The sequence below is a fragment of the Anoplopoma fimbria genome, chromosome 5 (genome assembly GCF_027596085.1).
Source record: "Anoplopoma fimbria isolate UVic2021 breed Golden Eagle Sablefish chromosome 5, Afim_UVic_2022, whole genome shotgun sequence".
NCBI classification, from domain to species: Eukaryota; Metazoa; Chordata; class Actinopteri; order Perciformes; family Anoplopomatidae; genus Anoplopoma; species Anoplopoma fimbria.
In genome coordinates, this window is record NC_072453.1 from 12,289,191 (window position 1) to 12,311,715 (window position 22,525).

A 22,525-nucleotide genomic window follows, 5' to 3' on the forward strand; every position below is an offset into this window, starting at 1 on the left:
GAAATAGTAAAAGGTGATGCTATACATAGATGACACCATATTGTGTTGCTATGGACAGAACAAGACAATCTATTGGGAGGAAACCTAGCTGGTATGGAGGTTATTTCTCAAAAGGTTAATTAATAAAAATCTATTTCGAATTTTCTGTTGATTGGCAATTTCCCAAACTAAAAATGTCTATGATAAGTAAGACCATTTTGTTTTGAATTCTTGTTCGAAGGAAAAAAATATATATTTTCCAGAAGCCACTTTGGGCTCTGTGAACTTCAAATGACGGTCATTTGATGTTACATTTCCACATTTAATTGACTAAACAAATCCTCATTTCATCAGAAAGTGATCTATTGATGAACAATACTGAAAAATAATCATAATTTGCAGTCTTAATTCCAGTCTCCACCCAACACAATGAGTTCAAACAACGAGAGATTGTGAAACAAAACAAATTGAATTAATTTGCGACAGCATCTTCTTGTAACGCGACAGAATTTAATGATGACACCGCCGTCGTTGCGATCCATCTTCCCATTGAGAGACAAACGCTAACAGAATTGTCTCCGATGTGATTAATTGACTTTGTGGGAATAAGAAAAATAATTTGGTTTGGTAAACAGATACCGCCTCTGACAGACTCTCATTAGAAAGCAGTGATTACTTACTTTATTAGACACTTGTGTGGGGTGGGGGGGGCTACTGATCTGAGGCAATCTCTCAGTCATTACAATTACTGCGTTGACACAGATCAGTACGAGTTTTAAGAACAGAGCAGAGAAGCAGTTTTACTTTTTGTTTAAGACGGACGGAAATATGTTTGGACAGGAGGGAGACTGTTTAGGAGCCAAACCGGAGACGGAGTGAGAGCCGGGCTAACAGAGCGTCAGTGGATGGGTTTGAGAGATTGAATAATTAAAAAGGTCAGGCTACCTGCCTGCTGTGTGTTCCCTTCACACATGCAGGCTAGCACACACACACACACACACACACATAAACATATGTACGCACACACACAGTTCTGAGCGAGGCGCAATGCACACTGGGGGCAAAGACTGAAGAGACGAGTCATTTGGGGGAATGATCATTTTCCCTGGAACACAGTGTAGTTTGTGAACTAATTGGGTGAATCCATAATTAATTTGCTGACATTAAGCCTTCGGGTCTGCTCCAGTAAGACGACTCTGAGACTCTGCTTTCTAAGGATGTGACGAAGTGCTAGCGAAGCCTCGGGGCTGAAAAGGGCTGATGGGTAGACTCTTGTTCTGATGCTTCGCAGTGCAGGTTCTGACATTTAGTGGAGGGATATCTAACAGCAATCCGTTTCCACGCGCGGCAGTTAACTCCCCAATACTGTGGGGATTAGTTTGGGGGGGGGGGGGGCTACATTCTCTCATTGAAACATTTAAAGTGACGTATAAATCCAGAAAATCCATACTCGACATGTTTTCAATTCACGTCCAAATTATTTCACACCCGGTTTGTTCTGCTATCCTGAGGGAAGAAAGACATCACTGCTGAGCGATATTAATATTGTTCACAGACGCTTTCTGCTGCTGATGAGACATTTAGGGCTTTTTGACTTAATAAAGCAGAGCGACAGTTTGTGTGTCGACATTTGGAGCTGAAGAACACGGCAAACTGGAGGTTCAACCATCTCAAAAACAGCAGGTGATTATGTTTAAGGGTTAGAGACTCACCTATTCAAATAGGACTCCTTGTTAATTCTTGTTTGACTCACAATATTTAGACACAAATGTCTGCAGAGAGGGGTTAACATGCACTTCAAACAGCAGTTGCACTTTTAAATACTGGTGAATATGTTTTCCTGTGATTTATGATATTGACTCAAACCAGTGAGGCTCTGTTTTGTATCCCGTATCAAAAAACGTGTCAGTTTTACGAGAAATTTGGTTTGTCTTTGAAAACTGCCAAACAGTTCTTTGTGTGTGTTTTTTTTCTTCTCATGAGCCACTGCCCTTACTTATAAATCTGGCACATGTACCCCACAATTATTTATCACAATGTTAAATCTGATGCAGATCCACATTTTCTTTTATAGAAAACAGATGTAGAGGATTGTTGAGGCTCGGCACAGCTTTCTAGTGTCTGAGCTAATTTCAACATTTGCCTACTAATTATGATTAAAAATCTTCAACATCTGCTGCCGTTTTTTAACATTACACTTAAATATTATGACTAAAGAGCTCCAAAGATTATAATGACGCAGGATTAGATGGAAACAGTCTTTTGATTTAGATCCGTTTGGATTACGCAACCGCAAATCCTTATACTGTACAACAATCCTTTACAGCCAATCTAACCAGATTTTCTGTGTGTGGCGAAAACACAGAAACCACACTGGCACTGCAGGGATTTTATCAATCATCAGATGGAATGAAGTCCAAAAATATTTGGACAGTGATGCATCATTTTGGGAAAACACAGTGCTTTGACTCATTGTGCCGAGTGATGAAATATTGGGGTTTTTACTTCAAGTACAGACAGTCAGATTCAGGATATTTGTATCTGTATTGGATGGACAGTTAGAAAGATTGAGATTATCTAACTATTTTTAGTAAACTGACAAATTATATTTCATTCAGGGAAAGCTTTAGATGAAATCATTCAATGAGCTGAACGCTCTGCAGCTCTGAAGTCTGTATTTATCTTTCCGACCTCTTTGAATTTCGAAGCAATGTCTCGATGTCAGTTCTGTAGTAATCCTTGCCAAGACGAATCACTTGCTTTAAGATAGAGTTAGATAACTTCAGCAGTTACTTCTCTTGACTTAATTTCCCAGTGGAGTTCTACTGGGAAAAATGTGAGCAGGAGAGACAACTATTACAAGTTTTCTGACAGGGTGCAGCAGGAAAAAAAAAAACCCACAGCAATATCCATCCCTCTTACAGCTGATTCCTATCAAGAGCCAGAGCTCTGCAAAGCCACTTCAGAGACTCAGAAACTAAAAGCAAGTTAAACTTCTGATACTTTCATCCTAAGAGGTGCACTTCCCTGGAAAAATATCTCCATCCTCCAAATGTCATTTAGAAATAACAAACACAAGTCTCACTGACAAAGTTGTTTATACTATTGATATTGCAATCCATTATTACTCGCTTGTTATTTTCATCAAAAAGGCCCCTGTTTTCTTTCCACTAGAGCCCCATTTGAACAATGGGGGCCCTTTTTCCCTTTCAAATGCTGGAGTTCCTCCAGAGGTAAATCTGTCAGCGCCGGGCCATAACAAAGAGAGAGAAAACAGGAAGGTGTGGACACCCTGCAGCACCAGCCCGGCTCGACTATTTATATCAACTTACATGCCCAGATCCTCAGCACCTCAGACAGGGGAGAGAGTGATTTCCATGAACTAAACAAGGCCTGTGACAGCGTAGGCAGGTGACAGCTCGACACCATTATATTTAGCCCGGCGAGGATGCCAAACCGAATGCCGTCAAACTGCACAATTGTTGAACTGGTGGAATCAGTGATGAAAATGTGCTTTTAAAAAAAAAAATACAAACAAGGCAGCCGTTGAATTCTGAGTTGCCGTAGCCCACCTTGTGCTATTTAGATCCGATCAATAAACTCGTGTATCTCAAAGTTCCAGAGGCTGAGGTTATCGGTGCAAGCCGCAGCCGCAGCCAAAGCTGAAAACACTTCCCGGTACAGGAAGAACGCCTGCAGCGTGCCAACCTGGTGAGCAGAGGTTGCGGCAAGAGTTTGTGTGCTCGCCACCAGCTCGGTGTCAGCGAGAGGCCAGGCTCCGGCTCAGACGGGCCCGCCTGAGTCCAGCCGGCTCAGCCCGACTCCCTCTGGGTCCTTCCAGGAAGAGCCAGCGTGATTCAAAGCTTCCTGGTCCAGGAGAATGAGGTGCTTCCACTCCCACTCCCACTCTCCTCCTCCCCCCCCCAGAATGTGCCCAGGAAAACACGCACACACAGATCGCTCAGCCCCCTCCCTGTGGACGGTGAGACAGCCAACTCTTGGGCTTACATTGGGAGGAGGCCAAGTTAAACAATGTGTTGATAAAGTCCAGAGCAGAGTGGTGAGAGCAACACGGAGAAAGAGCATGAGGTCCACGCTGCACCACATAAGGACGGGGGGGACGGGGGACGGGATGATTCCCACAGGCAGGAACACTTAAATATAATCATTTATAATCATTTCGCTTTTGTTGAATCTACGTCGTTTTTGGCCACCGATCCTATCAGCAACAATAACACGGTACTCACAGAGGCAATAACTGGAGGTCTGGGGACTTAACAAGTCCACTTCAGAGAAGTCAGAGGGGGCAAAAAAACATGAGAAATCAAATAATCAGTTTGAAACAAACCCTCAAGTAACAATTTGGAAGAAAAAAAAGACGACAAATGAATGATTACAGTTTAAAGAGAATGGTCCTGGTTCATCTTTGACCTGCAGTACTTATGGTAGTTTTACCATGCAGTGACAGTTTAGTAACAACATGTCGGGTGAACCCACTTTTGGTTTCCCCACCAAATAAAGAGGGTCTGTTTTTTTTTTTCCTGTACCATCAGACATCTCTGTTTCCAGATCCAAGCAATTTGAGGAGTATGATGTTATCCTAACTGAAAAACGATTGGCCAAAAAGTACAAAACAAAGGCGAATAACCGTAATTTTAGTTGAAATGCAGCATCGGCCTTGTGGGTTGCCTGCCCCCTGAGCACAGTTTGAAAGGCTATATTTTGCAGAGCTGCCGCCAATAACTGACTTAACTGAAGAGCTTTTTTCTCCGAGCCCCTTCTGATGGGCTCTCAACACAAGGTTGGCCTCTCTCTCTCTCTCTCTTTTTACCACATCCCATCATCTCAGGCTCTACTAATGCGCCATGCTTCCAGGGAGTAGAACTGACTGACACACACACACACACATATATATATATATATATATACACACACACACACACACACACACACACACACACACACACACACACACACACACACACACACACACACACACACAGCTCAGTCAATTAGTACTGGCCCAACCTTGCAGCTGAGAGATAAATGGTGTGGAGTCTCAGCAGGCTTTTGTGCCGAGCTGTGCTCCTTGTACGCCGTATGTAGAACAGCTCTCTGGAGGAACGCTAGCCCCTCCACCACGAGGAGACGTGGCGAGCGCGAGGCTGATGGGGGGCTCCGAGTGCTCAGGATTATATTAAAAATATGACCACGAGGACCCCCAACTCCCTAATCAGGGCCGGTTTTGAGAAGCAAGAGGAGAAGCGGGGGAGGAGGAGGAGGAGGAGGGTGGGGGGGGCGTTCTGTTGGGGTTTAAAGCGGCGTACAGAATTTCAGGTCATTCCATTTATGCCTCATTAACCATTTTGTTTGTGCGGTCGAGCTGTAACCTGTCCGCTGGAAAGAGATCCAATGCAAGCTGGATGTTTTCAGGAAAAATCTTTAAAAAAAAAAAAAAAAAAAAAAAAAAAACTCTAAATGTGGCCACTCTAAGCCAGCTGAATCTGAAAATGACCTTTAGTACGTCTGGAAATGAGGTGGGTTCCACATTAACCTTTTTAGATGTGGTTCTTTTCCTCGATACAAATACACCTGAACAACTGGAAAATGGGTCAATTCATATTTTTTCTGTGTTCTCTTTCAGTCAGCAAACAACACAATCATGCCATCAAAGCCAACATTTGATGAAAATTTTTACTCTCTGTATCACTACCTGTATCAAATCACAGGTTGCTTTGATGGACTGAGCAAGGTTATATTATTGTTTTCCAAAAGCTGAATTTTTCCATATCCTCACTGAGAGCCGATGTGTTTTTAGAAAAAGGTATCAACAAAAATATCAATTTCTGTGTGTGAAAGACACCAATTTAATGCAGACGGAAGAGGAAAATCTGTATTTTCATATTCAATAAGCCCAGTGTGGACGTGGTTTTGAGACGGAGGAGGTCCAGGCAGAAAGCTCCACCTCCATAGGTGTAGTAAATCAAGTGGGTAAGCTGCATTATCTGCAACAACACGACATCCCTTTTAACACCTGACACGCCCCGGTAACAAGCGTCTTCCCCCCACTGCGTCCTGCTGATATATTATACGAGGCTCCCACTAGTCACTAACTTTTCACGAGATGTCAATCCTATGCACGGTGCACACACACACACACACACACACACACACACACACACACACACACACACACACACACACACACACACACACACACACACACACACACACACACACACACACACACACATGTCACACACCTATCACACACACACACACACACACACACACACACACACACACACACACACCTTTAAATCAGCCTCCGACTGCCAGCAGGGCGGGGCGGATGCAGGTGTTTGTGTTTATATGAGAGCGAGGGCCCCTTTCCATTGACAGAAAGATACACAAACACACACACACACATCTACACAAACACAATCACACAGCAAGGTGAAAAATTACAGTACGGGTCTGGCGGATTAACTGCGGAATAAAAGTGCTGATGGGCAACAAAGGAGAAAAAACAGCTATTCATCACCCTGGCACAGGATCAAACTCACACACTTCTAAAATGCCCGCCTTGAGTTATTGTGCAGCGCTGCTCTGGTGGCAGCTCCACAGATAACGCCGCTCTACTTGAATTGATTAGAGCGGAGGCCCGTCCTGCATTTTCCCTAAGATGGAACGCGTTCCCTGCATCTCCTCAACTCTCAAGTGGAAGAAATCTGTTAATACGTATTTAACAACTAGACTGAGATTTTCTTTTTTTTTTTCGTCTTGAGTGTGGGTTTTTTTTGTGTTGAGATCATCAAGCATGCAGCCGGGGTAATTTTCTCAAACAAATGCGGTCGCTGTGTTTTTTTTTGCTGTTCTTGCATTTCTCTGAACCTAGGGGAAACAAATTGGGGGCATCTTTGTGAAACTTAAATCACTTTTTACACCATTAGCTCTCCATGCTGCTCTTTCAACTTACACTCAGGCACACACGTTAAATAATTTTGGGGATGATATTCATGCAATAACTGGGGTCATATAGAGAAATGTGTGACAAATATGTGTGTCCAGAACAGCTTCAGGGCTCCTTGCCATAGATTCTCAAAGTCACTCAACCTCGATGGAGGAACACCATCCATCTTCATTCATCATCTCAACTCCATTAAAATAATGATCATACTTCAAACCTTTCATTGACCACTCACAGAGGGAGGCTTTGTCTTCCTGCAGGACATTGCTCCCGTCAATGAAGAAATGTTTTAATCATAGGATAAAGAGATTTTTATTTATTTTTTGATTCAAAATTGAGGTTAACCGGACCTACTCAGGATTTTCTTTTAAATGCCACATGAAAGTAATCAACCATCGGTATTTGTGATGTTCCTCTAATAATTCATTCAAGTTTTTCCCGATCATTTTCCACCCGTTTATGTGTCAAATGGTTCTCCAGTGGACTTCTTCTGCAAGACCGACTTACACTGGGGCTGCAACTGATGGTGATTTTCATTAACAGTTGATTTGAGCCAATTAATCATTCAATCAGTGTCAAGAATAGTCTCAAATGACATTGACAATCAACTCGTATTGTCTGACCAACAGTCCAAAAACCAAAGATAAATAATGTATAATTAAATAAAACAAAGAGAATCATTTGAGAAGCACTCATCAAGTATTTTTGCCTGGATGAGTGACGAATAATGAATTGGTTATCAATCAGTTAATCAACTAATCGTTTCAGCGCTAACATGCAGTGAATGGCGGCTCTGTAATCTTTGCTCTACAAGCTGTCAGTTTGGCTTCGTCTCTCAAAGACCAATCAAAGCGCTGTATTATCAAAGGAGGCTAATAAAAAATAAAAAAACATTAATATGAATATAATGTCATCAGCTTTATCTTCAAACCGCTGTAAGTGTTGTATAATATCAGTGCTTCACTAGATAGGCCATTTAAATGCATGAAGTCCATGGTCTCGTGTGAATAGGGTACATAAAGATGTGTGTGTGTGTGTGTGTGTGTGTGTGTGTGTGTGTATATGTGTGTGTGTATATGTGTGTGTGTTTGTGCAGAAACCGCTCAATGGGAACTCCTCCCAGGCCCTGACAGTACATCGCCCTACACAACGGGGGAGGAAATGCCATGAAAAAGGATGAATCATGGGATTGTATCCACACAGAGGAGTCACTGACCGCCTCAGGGTTTGGGTCACTTGTGTTGTCTGAGCAGCGGCGACTGACACTTCTGACACAAACGTCACACACATGCTACAAACAAACGATATTTTTTACAGTTTTTTATAAAAATCAGATATCCTCCTCTGTTTTTGTTTTCATTCCTGAAACAGTCGATGTCAAAGATTTTTTTTTCTCCCTCCCCCCTCAAACAGGGCATGAGAATCGGCAGTGGCCTCCATTTCAACTCGGTGGGGGTCATGGGGGTCGCTGCGCCCTTTTAAAGAAGAGAAAAGCCCCTGTCACAGCGCTAGGGTTTCTCTCCTGTCGGCCACAAAATGTCTCCCGACACAAAGACCTCATACTCTGATCAGCACACTCCCACAGCATTGCCAACAAATGTGACCTCCTTTTCTTTTCCTCCCACTGCTAAAATAAAAAGAGAAAGAACTTTACTCACCTCTACCTTGCCAACTCAAATAAAATAAATAAATGAAAACTGTGTATCGCCACTCTGCCAGACCACAAACAGAAGTAATATCTTTTTTTTTTCCTCTCTCTCTCTCTCCACTAACTTCTGCTTGAGATAGTTTCCATGTTACAGTTAAGGTGACGGCTTCAACTTTCTACTTGTTGTGTTCAAGGCCTGGAGGAAAAATGCTTTTCACTGTTTATCTTTGGCTGGCTGGTCTGAGCCAAGGTCTGTGAAACACTGCAGAAAGCCAAGGCTGCCACTTCTCAAACCTACTGGAAAAAAAAAAAAAAAGGAGTGCTTGTAAAGTGATGCCATGTCTCGGAACACAAAGTTACTAATGTTATTGTACCAGATTGAGGTTGATTAGACCTTTTCTGCTTGAGCTACACTTGTAATTCCAGATGACTTGATTGAATCGTCAGAGCCAAATGTCTGTGTACACTTTTAATCAAATGATTTCTGTGGCTCTTAATTATTCGGTTCATCGTTTTAGTCATTTATCAAGCAAAAATGGCAAATATTGGTTCCAGCTTTTCTTTTCTTTTTTTTCTTTTTTTTTTTAAATCAAGGTTGATTAAATACCCTTACATTTTGGACTGTTGGTGGACAAAACATCGTCCTGATGTCTACAAACTTGTGTTGGACATATTTGGTATTAATAGACGGAACAATAATCTGGAAATAACTGGCAGATTAATAAATATTGAGAATAATAGCCCTACATTTCTCTGCCACTTTTGTGTACACTATGTGGTAGAATATACTAACAGAACTCATAATGTCTCATGAGGTGTGACCCTATCCATCTGCTCCCACGAGCATACGCAACAATCCCAGAACATACACACACACTCACACACACACACCCCCACTCACCACACACCACCCCCACTCACCACACACAGAGGTCTGCACGGATTAAATGAAGTGCATGGAGAGCGGGGCCCCATTACCCTGCAGAAGCCACTTCACTGGTTGCTTTACTAGCCAGTGTTTCCCCCCCAATTATAAAAGCACAAGGCTTAAGTCAGAGGTCAGCGGGGATGCCGGTGGGGGTCGACCCCTCATGGGGATGACCTTAGCGAACTTGGTGATTTGGGGGGAGGGGGGAGGGCAGGACGCTACCGAAAGGCCACGAGGTGAGAGTCCAGTTTAGAGGTGTGGAAAAAAGATACGACTTGGGTGTAGCGTTGAAATGATAACAACCGAGCGAGTGTACTATTTCTTTTTCTTTTTTCAAGAGAATAAGAAACCTGATGCTGCAGGAAATACTGCTGGGAGTGGACACTCTTTTAGCCAAATTAACTTCCAAAGTAATGGGGAAAACACCAGAGGGGCAAGGAGGAGGAGAGGAGGATGGAGGATGGAGGAGTAGGGGGGTGGGGACAGTGTGTAGAGTAGGTGACAGGCGGGATAGAGGTGTGTGTGTGTGTGTGTGTGTGTGTGTGTGTGTGTGTGTGTGTGTGTGTGTGTGTGTGTGTGTGTGTGTGTGTGTGTGTGTGTGTGTGTGTGTGTGTGTGTGGGAGGCTGCAGTCTTTGCGCTGAAAAAATTAACAATTCCACCCTGCGCTGAGTCTGCACGACATTGAATGCATGAGATGCATGAATTATTGCGTGGAGGGGGGTGAATTAACTCTATATATCAAGTCCAGTCAAAATAGTTCACGGGTGAGGGGGGGGGGGGGGGGGGCTGTGTGCCTCAGCTGACGAGGGGGAAGGGGGATGGGATAAGTGTGTAAGTGTGTGTGCGTGGGGGAGGAAGAGGGGGGAAAAATAAAGTAACTCAACATTACTATCTCCTCCCATTAAAGTTAACCACTTCTCCCTCCACAGAGCCATAAAGCTGTCCAACTGACGTCTGATTTATTCTGCCCTTGCCCAGGCTTCTGTCCTAACTGTCGCATGCCTCCAATTAATTTTTTTTTTTTTTTTTTTTGTTGCTCTCCATCCCCTTCCCCTGTAAATGTAATGAGATTGCAGTGGCCGGAAACTGCTGACTCCCATTAATGCACGATTCCTTAATAATACCGAAAGCTTGCCCCCTCGAATCCGGAGAGAAGATGCTCGCTCGCCCCAGTAATGGTGTTTTAAAAAAAGTGCACAGTTTTTAAATCGGAAGGGGTAATTAACATTTTTCACGGTTTTCAACATCTGCACATAACAGACTCAAAGCGCACACCTGGCTTATGTAAACACCGACTGTAATGTATGAAAGACTCTTTGTGACAAATCCGGTACAACCATCAGATTTGATCACCGCTGCATCAATTTTCCCACCTACTCCTCACCCACTCAGCTGTTTCCTTTTCAACAGAGACAGATATTCTTTTTGATAAAGGAGTTGAGCTGCTGCGGAGAGAAGAGGAAATCCAGGAAAAGCAGTTTTCAGTTTTTACCACAACAGCGAGTGGTCGCCAGTGGCTAAAAGGCAAGCAGGTGAGACGATCAGATAAGAGAAAAAAATGGCTGCAGTTATTGCATTTGCCATCGGCTATCGTAACCCGCAAACAAGGTCAACAACGGGCTAATTGAGTCAAGATTTTTAATTACCCCCAATCATAACATTCAAAGCCACCAGCAGATGCAGAGAGAGATGCCGTCTATCGGCTGTGCTGTGTGTGCCGACTGTTACTGGTGGGATTGAGTTGTGTGTGCCGACTGTTACTGGTGGGATTGAGTTGTGTGTGTGCCGACTGTTACTGGTGGGATTGAGTTGTGTGTGTGCCGACTGTTACTGGTGGGATTGAGTTGAGTTACTTGTGTTGTGTGTGTGCCGACTGTTACTGGTGGGATTGAGTTGTGTGTGTGCTGACTGTTACTGGTGGGATTGAGTTGTGTGTGTGCCGACTGTTACTGGTGGGATTGAGTTGTGTGTGTGCCGACTGTTACTGGTGGGATTGAGTTGTGTGTGTGTTACTGGTGGGATTGAGTTGTGTGTGCGACTGTTACTGGTGGGATTGAGTTACTGGTGGGATTGAGTTGTGTGTGTGCCGACTGTTACTGGTGGGATTGAGTTGTGTGTGTGCCGACTGTTACTGGTGGGATTGAGTTGTGTGTGTGCCGACTGTTACTGGTGGGATTGAGTTGTGTGTGTGTTACTGGTGGGATTGAGTTGTGTGTGTGCGACTGTTACTGGTGGGATTGATTGTGTGTGTGCCGACTGTTACTGGTGGGATTGAGTTGTGTGTGCCGACTGTTACTGGTGGGATTGTGTGTGTGCCGACTGTTACTGGTGGGATTGAGTGTGTGTGTGCCGACTGTTACTGGTGGGATTGAGTTGTGTGTGTGCCGACTGTTACTGGTGGGATTGAGTTGTGTGTGTGCCGACTGTTACTGGTGGGATTGAGTTGTGTGTGTGCCGACTGTTACTGGTGGGATTGAGTTGTGTGTGTGCTGGTGGGATTGAGTTGTGTGTGTGCGACTGTTACTGGTGGGATTGAGTTGTGTGTGTGCCGACTGGTGGGATTGAGTTGTGTGTGTGCCGACTGTTACTGGTGGGATTGAGTTGTGTGTGGTGGGATTGAGTTGTGACTGTTACTGGTGGGATTGAGTTGTGGTGTGTGCCGACTGTTACTGGTGGGATTGAGTTGTGTGTGTGCCGACTGTTACTGGTGGGATTGAGTTGTGTGTGTGCTGGTGGGATTGTTACTGTTACTGGGGATTGAGTTGTGTGTGTGCCGACTGTTACTGGTGGGATTGAGTTGTGTGTGTGCCGACTGTTACTGGTGGGATTGAGTTGTGTGTGTGCCGACTGTTACTGGTGGGATTGAGTTGTGTGTGTGCCGACTGTTACTGGTGGGATTGAGTTGTGTGTGTGCCGACTGTTACTGGTGGGATTGAGTTGTGTGTGTGCTGACTGTTACTGGGGATTGGGATTGAGTTGTTGAGTTGTGTGTGCTGACTGTTACTGGTGGGCTGCAGGTGCACAGCGGGAGGTATTAAATAGACTGTTTTGGTTAAAGCTGAGCACAGCTGGCAGGTGTTGGGTGGAGGGACTTTATTACCCTATAAACTATCCGAGACGATTCACTCACACCGTCGTCTGTGGGCCCCCGATTCAATTACTGCTGAAACTCAACATGGAGAGCCCTGGGAGAACCGGCGAGGCCTCCACTCATTGTTCTTCATGTCACCTTCCTAAGCCTGAAAGTACACCGGCCAATGTTCTCACACTGCTGGAGCAAAAAAAAATGAAAAGGAAACTCTGCCAGTTTGCAGACGGAAACCCGATACAGGAGTGTAATACCCGGGCAATCTGAAGATTGATATGTTCTCATGGGCGACTAATAACTCTTTTGTCAGTAGAGAAAGGGGATTCGAGCGAGCTGCAGTGATTGATTGACATGTTTGGGACAATTAGAAGCTTGAGGAAGCGAGTGTTTCCCCGCTTGTTTTGTTTGTCTTTTGTTTGTGTACTTGGGAGAAGATTCATTAGGCCCCTGCATGGAGGATTTGAGGTCTGCGAAGCGAGAGGGACCCAGCCCAAGTGAAGCATGTCAAATTAGAAAAGAAAAAAAATTCAACCGCTGCTACTGGGACTCATTAGAACCTCAACAAAAACATGGCGTTTTGTTGTGTATGTGTATGTGTATGTGTGCGTCTGTGTGCGTGTACTAATAAAAACAGAGCTGGTTTGTGTGGGTTTTTAAGTTATTTTCATCATAGCAGTTTGTTTTATGAGCCAACGAAGCTGAGAGACTCTCCAAACAACTTTAATGAAAGTGAGGATCCAGTGGCCTCATGGGAACTAAAGTGCTCCGCCGATGCGTCGACGGAATAACCGACATGTTGCTAAATTAAAAGTATCAGGTGGCTTAAGCAAAGCACCCAAGTTCCAAAGCTTAGAGAAACAACAAGGACACCCAGTGGCGTTGATGCAAAGCTCCTCTATGAGCGTCTGATGAGCAGGAGATTTGGGTGAGAGGGTGACTGTGTCATAAATATTTCCAGATGAGGTATTAAAAGTTATTTAAACATGGTAGTTATTATGTTTTTAACACCAGAGTTGTGGCTGCTGGCTATTTCAGACAGCTATAATTAGATGAATATGAAAAAATAACGTAACATAATAAAATTATATTATCAAAACAAGTTCCAGCAATTAATTTCGTCTCTCTCTCTCTCTCTGTTAGATGTTAGACAGCTTAGCCAATTGTAAAAAATAAAATTTGATTGGTTAGATTTTACAACTTCACGATAAAACTTTTCTAATGCTTCACAAGAAGATAAAAGAAAAACAAAGTCAATAAATAAAAAAAATCCCCCCCCAAAAACTGACACATAATTGGCTAATATGAATTAACACATATGCAGGATTATTGTTTTTTGGTCAATGTCAATGTGTTAATTTACAAAAACCATAAACTGTGAGTCAACTTCCACTTGTGAAAACCTGAATACCACACAAGCGAGTCAAACTTGTGATTTAATCTGAATTAATACATCTATGAATGATAGAGTACTTCAAACGAATGACATTCATAAAAAGCCATCAGTCTAACACACTGCACCACCGCTGCAGTTAAAATAGAAATCACAAATCTGCATTAACAAAGTGCTTTGTTTTCCCTCCGTCACAGCACAACACACACACAAGGTTATCCTTTCAGCGTTAGCACCGTTAATGGCAGCAAACAAACATGGATCTGTGCTATTACATTCACCATGAGCAAGGACATCGCTGACAGTCTGCAGCCTGTTCAACATTAACTTAGAAGCAGAGTCACATGTCAAACCCAAAGATACACTCTGAAATCTGACGGGAAGTTTAATGACAGACAGAACCGATCCGAGTTATATAGCCTATGAAATACAGTAGACGCCTGAAGATGTAACGCCACCGCCACCAGTCATTGAGCCCAGCTGTGGAAGTAAAGAAAAGAATGGAATGGCTGCAAAGGAGGAGAAAGTCAGAGTGCTTTCTCACCTCAGACGGCAAAATGCTCTTTACAGGGGCCACCAAGCATGGCAGAGGCAGTAATATAGGGGATTTACATCCAGCGGTACTTCACCCTCCTGCAATGAAGGGGGAAAAAAAAAAAGGGAAGTCCAATTTGTTACTGGAGTGGGGAGGAGACATCTGCCTCATCCCACCCCCCACTGATCTCTGGGGTTAAAAGGGAAGCTAATCTATCCCCAGGCAGATCCACGCCGAGGCCTTCAAACAGCTCACTTTACCACGGAGCCCGCTGCAGCACAACAACTCCCGGCACCTCAGCCGTCATCCTGAAGCTTAACTGTGCCAACTCCCCCCCCGCCCCTCACCTCTCCCCCTGTATCTATACCTGCGATGTCTCCCCCCCCCCCCACCCCCTCTCTCGACAGGCAGGGAGGTGTGGCGTTTTCCTGTCCCCCCGTCTCTCTCACTGCCCCTCCCTCACATCCCACTCGCTCTCTCTCCCATTCCTCAGATCATTTCAAAAGGGGCCCCACAGAGATCAAAGCTGGCCCCTTCTTCCCAAAAATGGACAGGAATGGGGGATGTATTTAGCGAAATCATTTATTTGAGGGAAAATATATATATTTATTTGAGGGAAATATATATATATATATAAAAAACCACCCCTCCTTTTCCACTCCAGTTTCTGTCTTCCCACTTTTTTCTTTTCACCCTTCTATCCCCACCCTCCTGAGGCCCTGCCTGCTACCTCTCCAGGCGGTTTTAATATGCAGAGAAAATAAGCTGGTCGTCGTCTTCAGGCGATGGATGGGCCTTGGGAATGTAGTTCAGCTACACAGGAACACTTGCGTCTGATGGATTAACCCCTTCCTGCACCGAGATATAAAGTGGTGCCTAAACATCACCTCTCTTACACCGTGTGTGTGTGTGTGTGTGTGTGTGTGTGTGTGTGTGTGTGTGTGTGTGTGTGTGTGTGTGTGTGTGTGTGTGTGTGTGTGTGTGTGTGTGTGTGTAAAGTGACAGACGGATGCCTCATTAAGCTTGATTTAGGAGGTTTTGGTGAGCTATGCTTAAAGGGGGAGATACTGTTACAGCTTAGCAGAGCAAACAACGGATCCATCTCCTCGATCCGTCATCATCTGTGAGGGACATTACAACAGACAATGTGGAGCAGCTCAAACCATATATATATATGGAGTGATTACATACATAACACAGCTCACATCCTGTGCTAAATCACAATTAGTGTCAAATGCATTCCATCTAGCGCTCTTGTCACACAGACACACACACACACACACACACACACACACACACAGACACACACCTCTCTCAGCTGACCAGCCTCCAGCAGAAAAAGGGGTGACCCTGTGAAAGGGCTCCGTCACACTCCCTGCCTTAGCAAATGGACTGAGGCTTGAGGCAGCTAATGGCATAATGAGCCTGGAGTGACATTTTTTGGCCACGGGCTCAGGGAAGGCCCCGGACAGAGGCTGTGTGCACGTACGGACGCACACACACACACACGTACACACACACACACACACAAAAGGATGATGATGATGATGGTGTGTCCATATTCTCCATCATTCTGACACTGTCTCCTAGTTACCCAGTGATGTGTGTGAGCGGAGTGTGAGCTGCCTGCTAATGCCACCTCCAAGTATTATATTTTTCATGATACACTAGTTTTGGTCATGTTAATGTAACGGTTTATGTAATTTGGAGTAGAAATTGTTTTCCCACTAAATGATATATATTATTTTGTGTAAAAAAGAAAAGCAAATTAAAAGGAAAAAAAGGAAAAGTTACACATTTTGGGAAACAAAAGAAAAAGGAAAAAAAAGAAGAAAAAAAACCCACATTTATTTCTGGTTGAGAAGGAGCTTATGATGTAGACTACAAACTGGTAGGAAACCTCACGGCGACAACACAAAGTACAGGAAGCACAGGAAGTTCCCTTAATTCCCTTAATTTTGTACATATTGAACAAACTTAATATAACATGTTAATTGGCAATATTCATAAAACTGAGGCAAGTTTCCAGTTCATATACCAAGCTAACCACTGACTGTAGTCTTATATTAAAAACAGACAGATACGAGGGTTGTCTATTTCTTGCAAAAAGATCAACACACCAAAATATGTGTAACAAACTCTTCCTGTTTGGATCCATTTGCTTCAACTCTGCTCGATATTTATTTGATCCAGCAGCCATCCTATTGAGCACTGGCAAGTGTGTGTCTTGTTATTTGCCAAGAAAGCAAGTTAAAAATACATAACATCCATAACATACAGGATTCAATTTGACAAAATAACCTATTAATCATGTTCTTACTGCAATTAAAGTTATACAAAGTTTGACACCCAAGCTGACAACATTCACAAGATCTAGGCAGCAGTAGCTTGACATGTCGTCTTGCAAATCCAACACGTTTTTTTTTTTGCTCTGCTCACTGTGGTCTGTCAAGGCTGCGCATTCATTTTCCCGGGACCAGCTTCACTAGCAATTCTGCTTTAGGACAAAATGATTGACAAGAGCTCTGCTTCACCGAGTCATCGACATGAACCCTTCTGACACCTGATTGGATGAACACACCTCTCGCTAAGCCGTCTCCGCTGAAAACTTCACAATGTCAAACCCAAAGAGGAGTTTGCTGAATGAGGCAAGATGTACTGTAGATGACGCAATCCTATAGTCAAAATACATTTATACCATTTTAAAAAAAAGCATATGTAATCAACATTTCCTATTTCATTATCATTGTATTAAATATTGTGAAAGTGGTTGTTAGTAGTAATTAACTTACAGAGAACTGTCAACCGAATCTGCATCTCCCCTTTACTTTACAGATTTAATTGTTTAGCTTTCTGGCACACAACTTTACTGTTTTTGGTTCACTCTCACAGCATCGGCTGCGGCGGGAAAAAGAAAAATAAGCTCTTGAAACCCACAGTACACTTTCTGCTCAGCACCAAACAGCAGACAGACACCGTTAGTTACTAGCTGGTGAACATAGTGGAACATTAAGCAGCTAAATAGCCAGTAAACGGCTAAAAAAAAAAAAAAAATGTAATAGTGGATTTGCTTTCCCCATTCCAAATGCAGACTCATGCTGCTCCGTAAGTGCTGGATGTGTGAATAGGTAAGAGTTTGCTAACAAGTTCCTCATTAAATCATATGTCAATGTGTGATATCTGCTCAGGCCTCTTGAATCTCACACAAAAAAACAAGAGTGTGTGTGAGATAATGGCTGGCATCACCCAGCTACCTGACATTTGACAGCATGTACTCTCTGCAGTAATCACTCTGCAGCAAGGATGTTGCAATCTCCAGTCCATCCTTGGCAGTAACTGAGCAATGCAGTCAAAAATCCAGGGCTGGAAGCTTTGACAGCCTCCCCACATGTCAAGCTTAATGTATTTTGTGTTTTAGTTATAGATGAGCTGGGAGAGCGTATTGTCTAGCACGGGTCTCAGAGCCCCCTGCAGCCTGTGAAAAACTGCCATGATGTGGGCTAAAGGTTCCCCTTTCTCACTCTCCGACCTAGATGCGCATGTGTGTGTGTGTGTGCGTGCACTGGTGTGGATATGAACTCTACGAGAGAGAATGTACGCTGGGTGGTCCTGTCCGATTCATCGGAGGAGCTGGCTGTGAGCCAATACCTTCTGCCCGATTCACCTGGGACGTTCGCGAAGCTTTGGTAGCTCTGTTCTGAGTGTCGAGGAGAGACATGAGAACTGGACCCCACACAGGGAAGAAAGAGAGAGAGAGAGAGAGAGCAAATTAAACACAGAGACAAGAGGGAAGAGCCCAGATGAGCCGTAGAGTCTAGTCGGTCAGGCAGAAGTGGGCCAAGCTGGTGTTGCACTCAGGAGATGACACACATACAAGGCTACTCCAATGACTGGAGACAAGCCTTGCAATTTTTCTCTCTTTCACACACACACACACACACACACACACACACACACATACATACACAGAGTCCCCTGGGTCCTGGTTTTCCAGTGCTGCATGCTGATGTTGTGAAAAATACAGCTCAGACATGAAGCTGACTAAACAAGAAGAAGACGGCTTCATTTTGGCGGGATAAGAGGAGGCGGGGCCTGAGGTCGACTCCGGGAAATTACACGTCCTTATCTGCCGAAGCCTGACTTTTGTTCCAACTCAAGTTCAAAGTCATGAAGCAAACTGCATGTGTAGACTGCTGCTCTCCATCAGCTGAGCAGAGATGTAGATTTATTAGGGCAGCAACTAACAAACTAATCTGAATTATCAATTCGTCTTTTGATCACTTGTTGTCTAAAAAATATCCCTATATTGATGAATCCCAGAGTGACATCTTCAAATACCTTTTTTTTTTTCTCTGACTACGAGTCCAAAACCCAAAAATATTCAATAAATAAATCAACTCATACACAGAAAAGCAGAAAATCCTTCCATTTGATGAGCTGGAGCCACCAAATGTCATCAATCAAGCTAAAATGATCAATTAGCCAAATTGTTGATTATTCATTTCCCGCCAATGGGCTTATCAACCTATAATTCCAGCACTATTAGTAATTGAAATGCTAGGGCCCTTCTGTCATTTACATCCATGTATAATTCCATCATGTTTGCAGGTGGGTCTGTTTCTCTGCCAGCCATTATAGCCGTACAAAATACATGAGGTATTGTGGTCGCTAAGTGCGAGGGTCACAGGAGCCAGAGGACAATGGCCGCCTCTTAGGCACAGGTTAATGAAGCCTTCCAGAGGGCGCCCGTTTTGGGCCTCCGCAGGTTAATTACAGAGCAACACACTGACAGGCAGCCAAGATGATTTTTTTTTTCCGAAGCAGACGGGTTAGAAAACTTGTGCTGTGGCGGAAGCACGGTTATTAGCTTCTACATTTACATCAAATCAATGTCTAAAACCAGAGCTCGCTCTCTCTCTCTCTCTCTCAAATAAAAGGCAGATTTGGCCCATGTGTCCATATCCCTTATCCTTACAGGAGGCCACCATGCTGACATTTATTTTTCATGAACAGCCATGCAAAAAAAAAAATTAAGAACTCCATTTCCCAATAGTCAATTTCTGAGGAGAAACTAAACAACCTCCAAGCTAGGAACCTGTAGCACCATGAGAGGATTAGTTGCAGATGTACTGGGATGGTTGGGATGGATGAATCACTCTGACAAGTCAGACATGGTAAAAAGTCAAGTCTGTAATGTGGACAAACGCACACAAACCCAAACATGAAAGCTTTATATATCAATCAGATTTGCTAAACCGTTCTCTGGTTTGGGAAAAACTCTGCTATGGTAAGATAAACTCTATCTCCCTTATCTTAAGTCCACTTCACACAGAACCCTTCAAAGCTGCTGCATTTTGGCCACAGTGGCATACAAGATGGGTTAAAGTGATATTTTACTAAAAAAAAGTGTATCTTTCGAGTATCTCACACTCAAACCCCTGCAGACATGACCGGTGGCTTTAAGAAGTTTGTAGCTTGCTTTAGGCGGTTACATTGGACTCCTACAGCGGCCCAGTCTCACAACGAGAAAGTATCAAATCCTCCACAGACCACTTCTGCAGCATAATCCACCTCTCCGTATGTCTGTATGCTCAACATATTCCACACACAAATTTCCTCCAAAGTATGGTTAAACACTCTGCTTCCATTTCAACTTTCACACACTACCCTCTAAAGCTCATGAACAATCAGGTGCATAGGATCGTATCGGTAAGAGTGCCCGCCTCCTGCTCTTCCATTGGTCAGAAGGGCCATTTTGTCATCACTCATTTAACTAATAGGCGGTAAATGCACTTCCTTTAAACTAAATGGAACATGAGGTCCATATCTTGGTTTGAAAATAAGAAGAAGGAATGAGTCCAGAGCGGAGCACAATTGCGAAAAACAAAGATGATGTGTGATTTTGCTTAGATTATTATCAAAAAAAGTGAGTGAATTCAATATAAAAAGTGTAGAAATATATTGTCCTGAATTGATAATTATATAACCAACTATGGTATGGTATCTAACATGTCAAATTTGTCCAAACTACAATCTGAGCTTGAGTGAGAATCTCGTAAACAAGACGGTTATACCAAAACAACAGGACCGCATATATAGCAGTAACCGTACTAAAAAGGCATCAGACGCTCCTCGCTCTGACCAATCCCCAGAGATCAACTCCTGGGTGGTACAGTACAGCCAGGGACTGGGTCGCTAGGTCTCCAACGGCACCTGGTCCGGGCCATAACGGAGCCGACTGATCACATTTCACAATAGGGCCAACGCAGGCCAGCAGAGCAGAACAAGGCAGAGCTGGTGGCCCGGGGCCCAGAGGCCCACTATAACGACCAGAGCACGCTGGGCTGTTGGCAGCCTGGAGAGCTGGGAGGAACCTTCACTACACATCAACCTCTTTCAGACAGAAAGATAGTATCTAAAAAAAATCGAGGCAAACATAGGTCTCAACTACAGCAATGCTCCATTAAAATTCAGCTTAAAACATGATCGACATGCAAGAAACGGGGAAAAGTCCATTTTCCGTTTCACCAGGGTGGCAGAACTAGTTTAGATATCATATTGCAGGAAGTTGGCAGGACTGACAGTTACACATTTAAGAAGGGAGACTGGAGGTCTGGTGATTAATGTGGGTTTCAAACCCTCTTTTGCAATGTGATGCCATGGGAAAATAAAACAAATGAAAACACATTTTTATAGACTGATCTGACAAAATAAGAATCTTCTAAGAAACTTAAATGGCTCATAATTACAATACTAGTTTATTAGACCCATTTTTGTTCATTGTACATAACTGTATTACTGTGCTCCTAGGAAGGTGGAAGAAAATACCCATTCAATACCTCTTAAACATCATATTTAACTTAGTGCATTCTGTACTTTTGTCTTTAATGTGATTACATTCAATTTAGACTTCTAACTAGTCAGACCGCCATTGTTACTTTTACAGAAAGTCTCTGGAACTTATATGAAAATAAAGCCGAAATTCAAGCTGATGTAGAAAGTGCATATCTGAAAGAAGCTGCACATAAGAACACACAGAAACTAAATAACAAAATAGCCAACAGATGCCTGCATGGACAACAACAAGTACATGTTAAGTACACACTCAACTAACAAAACTCATCATAAAAGCTCTCATGATGTTTCCCCCTTTGCAATTCTGACCAAAGTAATAAACAGTGCTCTCCAGCTCTACCTGGAGAGGAGACACGGTTTTTCCACCAGTCACAACCTTTTACTGCTTTACTTTAAACTAAATAAGGTTTTTTATTTTTTTTTTTGCTTTTCACTTGCAGCAATTATTTCCCCATAAAAATACAGACAGATTTCATTTAAAAGCTTTAATCACTGGAGATTTTTCCTTTCACCGGGGAAGCTCTCTTCTCTCTCTCTCTCTCTCTCTCACAAAGTAGACAAACACTGAGTTACCTTGAAAAAAAAAAAAAAAAAAAAAAAAAAAAAAAAAAAGGCACAGAGAGTTCACAGTATGGAAAGAAGACTTTTTTTCTATCAGAGATAAGCAGATGAGTGTCCACAGCTGGAAGTTGGGCGACTAGCTGGCTTGTTTACCTTAGAAAATGGACTCACACACTGCACTTCAAATGAACCGCGTCTAATGCGGACACATCTGCCGCAAAGCTTAGAGCAGATACCGCGGGCTGAAAAATAATGGATGTCAATCATCGCAACTAAAAAGGCCCGGTGCATATTATAAAGATATTGTTGCACAGAGAGCTGCAAAAAGATATTCTGTAATACACATAGACAAACGCTATGTATACAATACTCTTGGAGGAGAAAGAAATCTCCCGAGAAACCCATTTATTCTTGTGTGTGCAACTAGGGCATGAAGGCAACATTTTGTAAACACAAGCCCAATTAAAACTTGTTTTTGCAATTAACTCTTGTTCTCCAGAGATGCCATATAAACATCCACGAATTCACACAAGAATACAGATTCAATGTTTTTTAGCAGCATTGCTGTAA

The 22,525-nt window shown here is 43.2% G+C and overlaps 1 protein-coding gene across 3 annotated transcripts in view; it reads right to left on the reverse strand.

The window, feature by feature from the left end:
* The window catches only part of LOC129091133 (C-terminal-binding protein 2), a 97,689-nt gene that overhangs the window by 59,860 nt on the left and 15,304 nt on the right, over positions 1-22,525 (reverse strand). Inside the window, exon 1 of one of the 3 annotated variants that reach the window (XM_054598626.1) lies at positions 3,552-3,582. The exons of the other annotated variants lie outside the window; for them this stretch is intronic. The gene's annotated coding sequence lies outside the window, so the exon portion shown is untranslated. Of the gene's footprint in view, positions 1-3,551; positions 3,583-22,525 lie in introns of those variants that run through there. 3 annotated transcript variants of the gene reach the window in all.